Source organism: Pinus tabuliformis, chromosome Q, assembly GCF_031772625.1.
Source record: "Pinus tabuliformis cultivar Carrire ecotype Pingquan chromosome Q, CPIR1, whole genome shotgun sequence".
NCBI lineage: Eukaryota > Viridiplantae > Streptophyta > Pinopsida > Pinales > Pinaceae > Pinus > Pinus tabuliformis.
Genome location: NC_142296.1, coordinates 67225048 through 67235899, shown reverse-complemented (window position 1 = coordinate 67235899; position 10852 = coordinate 67225048).

Genomic DNA, 10852 nt, shown 5'->3' with positions numbered 1-10852 from the left:
ACGTATTCCGGCGTCGTAAAGCCTGGTAACTGTTGTTCTCACTGATTGTTGGGTGATTTCTCCACTTTGAGATGATAAGTGCCAGTAGGGACTTGTGCTCCCACGTACCGTCGAGTATATTTTGGGAGACCGCAATAGTCTTAATCCTTTATCCATAGGAAGCCGTGTCTACCGCCCTATCGATTGCAATGCACTGAACACAACATTCGGAAAGATTGGCTGCCGTACCGTAAAAAGTATTCTGCAGTTTTGTGATTGGTTTGGTAATCCCTCTACCTAGATTTCCAGAGCAGTGCCTTTCGTTCCTTTTCAGACTCCTTAACGGAAAAGGTCCACCTGAGCACTTGTCACTTCAGGCTCATTAAAAATCGAAGGAGACTAGAGTCATCTTTTATTTTTTCTCGACTCTTAAAAATTGAAAAAACAAGTTGTGCCAAAGCGTCTAGAATTTATTTTAAACGGAATATTCATTACCCTTTCCTACGTTGATCTTGGGTTGAGAAAATGGAATCCACCAACCAAGGAATTCCCCTTGGAGGAAATCCTAGTCCCTTCTCCTCTTAGGGAGATGTTGGTGCACCCCATATGGCCACATCGTCACTTCCAGGACTGACAATTGGTTTGCCTGTATGGCTCTTCTTAACCTCTGTCGTTCAGAACACCACAATTCCTGAACAATCAAATCAGCGACTAGACAAGTCCAGAGTTACCCACCAACCTTCTACTTCCTCTAATTCTTCCTCTCCTCCTTCCTCTTCGCTTGATGGGGCTGGTAAAGCCAAAAGTCAAGTACCTGAGAAGAAGAAGGAAAATAAGAAGAAAGAGAAGAAGAAGAAGGAGCCAAAAGCGAATGGGGGCAAACGAGCGTCGTCTAGCGAAAATCCACACACTGCACCGACCAGGCCTAAATCTCCATGTGTCATTTGCAAATGAGACCACTATCACAGAGATTGTCCTTGCATCCCTCGGATCTTAAGGGATTGGTCTCCTCGTTTTCACAACCCATTGTCGTCAACCTCTGATGGTCATGTTGAAAACACAACGTCAACTAGTGAAAGTGAAGCCCTAGGACAAAAAGGAAAATATAGATTTCCTTGTAAACTGTGCGAAGGTGATCATGCCGTCCACCATTGTCCCTTCTTAGATGAAGCTAAAAGAGTTTTGGACGATCGTCCAGTTTCACCGTTACGACTTCCTCCTGGATATAAAAAACTCTTGCCGAGTCCGTCACTAGTTGAAAATATAGCTGGCCCGCTCAGGTGGTTGGCCGAAGCATCTATCATTGAAGATAAACCATCTGAACCCATACCAGCCGAAAGTCAAAAGGTCGAGGCGGCAGTTGACCCGGTCTTGCCTTCAGAGGTTCCATCTTCAGATGATACAGTCACTGAAGAGAACAAGGATGACACCGTCCAAATTCTTTTCATAAGCACAGACTACAACGAACATGGGGGCAATTTACCCGTTCCTTTACCGCAGGGAGTAAGTTCGTTAGAGTCGTACCTGGCCATCTATTCGGTCCCACCTCCAAGCAGCCTAGTTGTCTACTTCGACTGGAATCAACTGGGCAAACCCCGTTTACCAGCTAGTGTACCATTCCGAATCATTGTTCAAATATATAGAACGGTTATGGCTGGTAACATCATAGATGAGGGGGTTTCTGTGAGTATCCTTTCCTCAACTGCTTGGAAAGCGCTTGGTTCGCCATCCCTTTTGCCTGAGATGAGAAATCTAACAGGTTTTGATAAAGGAACTAGTCGACTATTAGGGATCCTTCCCGATGTGCCCATAACATTGAGAGGGAAAACCGTTCACATGAATGTAATGGTAGTCCAAGGACCCATGGATTACAATCTACTCCTTGGACGAGACTATATTTATTGCATGGGAGGCAAACCCAAATCAACACTCAACAAGCGTTTGGATAGATAGGTCTAAAGAATATGGTACCCCTTCAGATCCTTGGTCGCGAGTGTATGTCACCGACGAAGGAATTGTCCAATCAATGCTAATTGAAGGGGCACCATGGAACAGGGAAAATTTTAAGAACCCCCCCTAACTTTATAAATATAATAAATGGGCGAATCTCCATGGTATATAGGAAAAACGGAAGGCGATTTTATCAATAATATAATATGTATATATAATTTTTTGGCGAATCTCTCACCAGGCATGGCGAATATTTTAGTCAATTATAAAATCTTGTAAGATCTTGGCGAGTATTCCCCCACTTAAACAGGCTACATTCCATTTGAATACCATGGGTCAATACCATGTGCCATTTTGGTGAATACCATGGGTCAATACCATGTGCCATTTTTATTTTTATTAATTCTAATATTAGGGTTAATAATGGTTTTTTGCATGGTATTAATAACAATCTAGTCCATGGTATTTGTCCCATAGTATTTTGGCCATAGGTTTCACCTAAATATAACCCATTTTTTTAGTGTTCGTAAATATAAGGTGACTTATGGAGTAAATATAAAAAAATGTTTTATTTGTTTACCATACCTCTCGTTTATTTATATTTTTATTAATTTACCATACCTCTTTTACAAATATGGTATTTGGCCCATAGGATTCACTTAAATAAAACCTCTTTCTTGAGCCTTCATAAATAGAACGAGGGTTATGGACTAAATATAAAAAGAGGTTTTATTTATTTACGATACGTCTAGTTTATTTATATTTTTATTTATTTACCATACCTTTTGAGTAAGTATAAAAAGACGTTTTATTTATTTACCATACCTCCACTTTAGTTATATTTTTATTTGTTTACACCCTTACATGTATATAAGGTGACTCATGGAGTAAATATAAAATATGTTTTATTTATTTACCATACCTCTCATTTATTTATATTTTTATTAATTTACCATACCTCTTTTGTAAATATGGTATTTGGCCCATAGGATTCACTTAAGTAAAACCTATTCTTGAAAATGGGCAAATGGATTCACTTAAATAAAACCTATTCTTGAAAATGGGCGAATGGAAGGTTGTAAGTCCTAATTTCAAGGGCTAAATTTACCTTTTTTACCCTCTCCCTTAATATAAGGTGGGCTATTTGAGGTGATTTGTAAAAATGTACTATGATATAAAATATTCGCCCAATAAAAATTTAAAACCCCTTAATTTCGCCAAAGGGCGAACATTCGCCCCTAAAATTATCCTTGGTTTTTAATGCCCTATTCTTCCAATTATTTAGAGGATTCAATACCCTGTTCATTTATACCAGCAGGGGATTCAACACCCTGCTCATCAAAAACATTGAGGGTTTCAATGTCTTGTTCATTGAAATTGTCGAGGGTCTCCATGTGTTTTGCCTCATCATCCTTGTGACCCTCTGCCTAAACTTCTTCTGCACTCAGTGTCATCTTCTTCTTCCTTAATCTGTGAATAAGGGTAAAAAACAATATGTTGTCTTCCATTTCCATGTTCTCTTTGTTTACAACGGTGTGGACCATTGCATTCGCAAGCACTGAAAGGTTATGGTCTTTAGGAAAAACCTGAGGTGATTCATTAATCACAATTGAAGAGCTTGCCTACTACTGATTTGTCCCTGGAGAGACAGTCTTCTTCCTTGTCAAGGTTTTGATTTTTCTTTGCCGAGGGCGGAGTGCCTTCGACCTACTTCTTTTCCACTTGAATCGATGTGCTTTTACCCTTTTGCTTGGCAGGGGAAGATGTCTCTACCTTCCTTTTCTTGATTTTACTCATGCCAGTAGACTTCCCTGCACTCCTCGCCCAAAACACCTTCTGGAATGCCTTCCAAGTCACTCCATTATCTTCCAACACTTTCTTGATGAGGATTGTGATAGCCCATTATGATATAATTTATATTCAACTTGGCTTGCATTCCCACTCTACACACCTTTCGCCATTTTCTCGAGACTTTGGAGAAAGTAGTTAGGAAAATTAATAAGTTTCCCAAACTTAAAGTGCAACAACAATCTAATGTGGTACATGAATACTAATGTGTAATGTCCCTCGCAAGTCACAAATTTTTGTAGTATGTACAGGAGGTCTTGCCATTTTCCAGGCATGGTGCTCTGTGGAAGCCCATTCTTCCAGTTAACTTTGACCATTCTGTCACTCACAAACCGACGCCATTATTTCTTTTCAAGCCACTCCTTTTTGACCCACTACTCCCCTGTAGTTGGAAAGTTTGCATCTCATGCAATGGACTCCTTCGTGACTTCACATTCTAATGAGTCAACCCCAACATGGTCTCCTTCAAATGTCTTTGCAAACTCCAACACCACAGCCATGTCGAAGCCATCAAACTTCCAGATACATGCAATAGTGCAAGACTGTTTCGGTATTTCGCAATCTATTCTATCTCCTTCAAGGATGATGGCTCATTCCTTACAAGTGCCATGTTTGAATTTGCCACAATTCCCTGTCACAGCCTCAAAGGATTTTAGCGGGCGATACCAATGGTCACTGATAATTTTATGTTGGAGTTCCATCCATCCTTCATCTTTTCAGTCCCAAACAACCGATCATGTTTAATGATAAAATAATGACTCCTCTTATCAGATGAAAATACGTATCATCTTGCTACGGGTGAGAAATAATGATTAGATGTGGCAAAGGCTTATGCAGCAATGGTGTAATGGTCATAATGATTGAGTTAGGAGGTAAGACAATGATGAATAAGTGATGGGAGATTGTTTCAAAGGGAGGCGAGTTATGAGTTTTTAGACAAATTGTACTATCCCACAGTCTACCTCATAATTCAATTAAGACACACTTCAGTACCCATTAAAAAAATTAGATTTCAGAACCCAATATATCTTGTACTTTAAAAAATTTCCTAAGTCAGTAAATGATAAAACAAAGTATCAATTAAAATATATAATGCTATGATATATCAGTGCAGGGATCACTCATGTGAAAAGTAATAAAATTCCATAAACATTCTTCATAAGACGCTCTTGTAGTGTGTGAAATTTGTTTTACACTTGCTTGCACTACATCGTGCTTGCACTATGCATATTGCACCATGGATTTTACCAACATAACAATTCTGATAGAACACAATTCTGTAGCTAAAAAAAAATCCTCAATATATAAGAAAAGTTGTATTTGTCATCCCTTGGTGTTTCATATGCATGCCTTCTGGATTGACTGCAACCAATTTGTGAGGGAATAAAGAAGTGAGAAACGGGTGATTTCTAGAATGGGAAGGAACACTACTATAGGGATTCTAAGAACAACATCACCAAGATAGATAAACAAGAATGGGATGTGGAACAAATTCAGGGGAAACAGAGGGATTTTACAAGATCGGGTAAGGGTAGTTTTCTTAGAAGAAAGAGGAGGGTAATTCATTAGGGATTTAGAAAAAGAAAAATAGTGGGAACTACGAAACAAGAAAATTGAAGAAAGTCAGAATTATATCTTCAAGATCTTCCTGCACTAGTGCCAGAAAAAGTAATTGTAGTAGGAATTAAGCATTTACTTGGATAAAAATTTCCATGCTAGTTGTTACCCCAAACTTGGGTAAGGGCTAGGTTCCTTGAACCTACTTCTTCTTGGTGGTAGCTAGCATATCTAAAAATAAAGTAGCATTCCCTTTTCATTGAAATTTTGATCTTCCTACCAGCATGATGGTTTTTACGTTGATCCTTCTACAATCATGTCATTCAACTGAATTTCACAATTACAGGAATTTTGTTTTTTCAATTTTTCTTATCTTTTCTTTTCTTATTATTACTTTTTATTTTAATGAGGAAAAGAAAGAATCAAATATTCAACAGGTTGGTGTTACCACCTACCAACTCCTTTTCAAATTACTATTGGACTTGCTGCATAAAATCTCCTTTAGTAAGGGGCTAAAAATAAACCTTCAATCTATGTCCATTTACTAGGAACACAAAATTTTGTCCATCAATATTTTTGATCTCTACTGCTCCATTTTCAAACACTTTCACCACCTGATAGGGTCCTATCTAGTGTGTATGGAATTTCCATTTAAAATATTTGAATCTAGAATCGTAAAGGAGCACCCAATCCCCTTATTGGAATTTCTTCTTGTGGATGGAATTGTCATGCCACTTTTTGCACTGTGGTTGAACCAAGATGTTCTCTTGAATAGGATCCCTTCAAAATTCATTTAACTCATTTAGCTATAGAAGATGTTTTTGTTGTGCTTTAGAGAGATCTAGCCCTAATTAGATTGCAGTCCTAAAAGTCTTAATCTCGAATTATATTGGCAAGAGGACTTATTTCCTGTAAACTAGCTCATATGGTGTGTGTCATGTGTTTTTCCTCCAAGTGCTTTGGTATAACCACAATGATTTCAGTAATTTGTCAACCCATTCCTTTCTGTGAATATTTATTGTATTTTTCAAGATGGACTCAATCACCTTGTTTGTGGACTCCACCTGACCATTTTCTTGCGAGTGATACAGTGTAGATTTCTTGTGGCATATTTTGTACTATATCCTTGAGAAATTCTCAATGAATCTCCTATAGTAGCCTACACGTGCTAGAAAACCTCTCACTTCCCTTTGAGTTTTGTGTATAGGAAGACTGAAAATAATTTCTATTTTTGCAGGGTCAACCTGGATACCTTTGTCAGAAATAAGATGGCCAAGAACCACTGCCTTACACATTAATCTACATTTTTTATCACTAAAGGCGAGATCAACATCCTTGCAGCGAAGAAGTATTTTTTCTAGATTCTTGAGGGCTTCCTAAAATGAATCACCAAACATAGAAAAGTCATCCATATAGATTTCCACGCACTCAAGGTTAGCAAAAATGGCCAAGACCACCCTTTGAAAGGTAGTCGGGGAATTACATAGCCCAAAGGGAAGCACTCGATAAGCAAATGTACCCCATGGACATGTAAAAGTGGTTTTGTCTTGATCCTCAGGTGCAACCTCTATCTAGTTATACCCACTAAAACCATCTAGAAAACAAAAGTACTTCTTATCAACAAGGGTATCAAGTACTTGATCGATGAAAGGAAGGGGGAAATAATCTCTGAGAGTGGCTTTGTTAAATTCTCTGTAGTCAATACAAATGCGCCATCTCCCAACTTTTTTCAGGACTAAGACAAATGGAGAGACCCAATGGTTGTCAGAAATAGGATAGATAAAATCAGAATCTAAGAGTTTTTGCACTTCTTCCTTTACAACATCTCTTAGAGCTGGGTTCATTCGTCTTTGGGGTTGTTGAACAGGTCAGGCTCCATCTTGAATATAGATATGGTGGCTATAAGTTTTAGGAGGGATGCCTTTCATATATTCATAGCCCCATGCAAAGGCATCAAAATGGTTTCGCAACAATTTCACAAGTTGCTCCTGCTGGGAAGAATCCAGGTCTAAACTGGTATGCAAGGATTTACCTAGACTAATCTCAACAAGAGTGGTATCAGGCTGAAGAGTACGCAGAGGTGTCACTAGAGATGGTGGCAAGGGAGGTAGAGAGCCATATCTTTCCTAAAAATCTAGACTAAAACTCTGACTCAATGACTCAAAATTGGGCATGCTATCTAGATTGTTTAGGAAGTCTTAAATCTCGCCCTCCTGTGTGAACTCAACATTTTTATGTATCAAAGAAATAGGCTAAGTATCCTCATCACTACTGTAGTATAAACCATAAAGTGTCTCAGAGTTCCTAAATGGATCTAGTGGGTGGATACAAGGTGACGTTATTCCTGGAATCTCCATGGGAAATATACATGTCGCCAGAATGACATCTGATATAAGCATCAGTCGTAGCAAGCCATGGTCATCCCAATATCAATGGATGTCCTCACATAGGGTTCTTTGGTTGAAGCATGATGAAGTCTGTGGGATATTCCCAAGAGTCTCGAGAAACAACCACATCATCCAATACACCTTCCAGTTTGATTTTAGATTTGTCTGCTAGTTCAAGCACAATGGGAGTAGGATGAATATGGACCAATCCATGTTGATACATGGATTTCTTGGTCATAACATTTTTTATCACTCCAAAATTTCCCTAGGGTTGTTATGTTGTGTTTAAAGAAATGATAGAGGTAACATCAAACCTACTTTTGAGATCAAGATCTAGCCTTCCTAAGACTCAGAGAGGGCTCTCTCTTAATGACTTAACTTTGTTGAGTTAATTGATTTTAGGCTAGTCATGTAAGCTTGATTTGGTTTTGATCTGATTTGTTGGTGGAATTAATGACTTAGATGGATAGAATATTGTCTATTTTCCAATGGGCTATGGAGTCAATGTGTCAAGAAAACATGACTGAATCAAGTTCTAAAGGAAGTGTCCAAAGGGCAAGGTAGCTGAGCAACAATAGATCTTTTAGGGCTGAGATGGTGAAATGAGTTTCAATCGGGATGAAGGAGCAGTTAAGGATTCCTTAAACTAGATACTGAAGGAAATGATAGAGGTCAATTGAAATTAGGGAGCAATGAAGAATTCCCTACTCTGAATATCAGCAGAAAACATCAAAATGAATAACAGCTCCAGATAGAGTGTAATTAAACATATTCTGCAATAATACTCCTGTTATAACATTTAAATTTGGAAAACACACATGTTTATGGAATACTTAAGAAAATAAAAATTTGAACAATTGAAAGATACCTCACAAAGGTTTCCCAATAGATGAACCTTGTAATCCAATGAATTTATTACTTTTCCATTCTGTTGACTTGAAAATGGTACAATAAACCCTCAGGTTGTAGATGAGTTCCACAATAGAAATGTTAAGAAATCCACCCTTCAATACTTTGAATTGTGAAGTATTTATACAAAAAATATTACAAAATATCCTAAATTTGATTTAGGAATTATTCAAGGAAAATGAAATATCTTCATGCAAGAAGATAGAGACAACTATCTAACTAATGCAAGTTGTCCCTGTTTATTTGGCTTTATTGTTTGCTTTCACTGATATTTTTTTGCTTTATCTCTTTCGTTGTTTTTCTTTATGCTGGCTGTCACTTTACTCTGCCTCTGACTTTTACACTTTGTCTTTCATCTGATACTCTTTAACTTAATCGATATGTCACCCTTTACTATTTTACCTTTCATTTTCACAGTAAATCATTCAACTTTTCACAAGACTTTGCATCTGTTAATTTAATCTTTACCATTCTTCTGAAGATTTCATTAGTTTCTGTGTACTTTGCAAAAGTAGGCTTGTTTATAAAGAGATGTTTTACCTCATGCTGGAGGTAAAAGAGGTTCTCAAAAGTCTAATAAAGCACTTTTCATGTAGAAATTCCTTTCATGGAGGAATTGTTGGATTGTTCTTTGGCCACTTCTCTGATTTTCTTGTCATAATCTTCATGTTCATCAACCTTTCATTAATCACCAATGGATTAGGTATACATTTCTGCCTCAAAACATCAAATTTTACCATGAACCTGGCTATTGCTAGCTCCATTGTTTGGCATTTCTCCTCAAGCTGTATCATCAGATTCCTTTTGATGTGTTAGTGTCGATACCTTCATCCCTCCATCAGTGATCAAATTCTCTTGTTGCATTGCATGTTAGGTGTCTCACTTGATCAACTGCATTCCATTAGGCTCATGGATCATCTGATGGTAGCGATATATTGTACATTTTCCCTCATGTCCTTTACCTGCTGGCCCATTTTCATACATCTGGATCATTTACAGACAATTTTTGTCTTTAAATTTACAAAAGTCATTGTTAGGGTTTTAGGTCTCATTAGGTCTAGGGTTTCATCAATAAGGTCTTCAAAATGCTCAATAATAGTCAACATGCACATGAAGAGGTGAAATAAAGTTTTAGCAACAATAATTTCCATAATCACATGCTCAGTGATTGATTTTTCCTCAAAACCCTATTTTGAGGAAAAACAGAGTTTTTTACCTTTTCATGTACAAATTAGATGTAATTTCATTTGTTCCATATGTAATAACTTCAGAAGAAACCCTGATCACCTTTCCAAGCCTCTGCAACAACAACACCTGCAAAGAAAAACAAAAAGTTAGAGCATTCAGTCCATCAAAGGCAAAAATAAAGCAAACTACCCAAAAACAGAGTTTTAAAAGCAGGTTAAAAGCAAACATTAGAAAAGTGGGTTTTTGTAAATGAAAATTCAAAGCTATATGTATATAAACTATTTTCGTGTTTAAAAAGTTCATCTGTGTCTTCAAGAAGAAGAGAGCAAGTGTATTAGTATTCCAAGAGCCAAAGAGTGAGTTTGTTCCAAAAACAAGAGAAAATCACGGCGCAGCGCATTGGGAAGCACTCTGTAGTGCAAAATTTTAACGGGCACGATGCACTCAGAAGGCGCAACGCACTTGTGAGGTGGCGGGACACACAAGGCTACAAGACCCGAAATCACTCTCAATCTCTTCCAAATTCACAAATTTTCCAAATTCTCACTTGTTCAAGTAAGTCAACATCCCTCCATGACCAATGAATGAATTTCTCTTGCTATTTATGGTGATTTAATGGTGAAAAATTAAAAGCCAACCTCCTTTCATTTTTTGTCAAATACAATTGCATAGGTTTTATGAATTGGATTTCTTTCTACTAATTCCACTCCTAGTCATTTCCCACTCCCTCACTCCTTCATTCCCACAATAATTTTCTCCCTCTCTTTGCATTCTCATATACCCATTCCCTCAACCCCATATCCCTAAATTTCTAACCCTAAAAACCTAATCCCATTATCCCAAAACCCTAATTACTATTCCCAAACTCTAAAAATTATCCCCTAAACCCTTTTATTCCTCAAAATCCTGTTAGCAACATTTCAAAATCCCTCATACACACTCCCTCCATAGTCCCTCACACATTCATATCCTTGGCAGCAAAAAAAACCTAAAGACACCATAAAATCTCTTCATACTCATCTAAGAAAACTCAA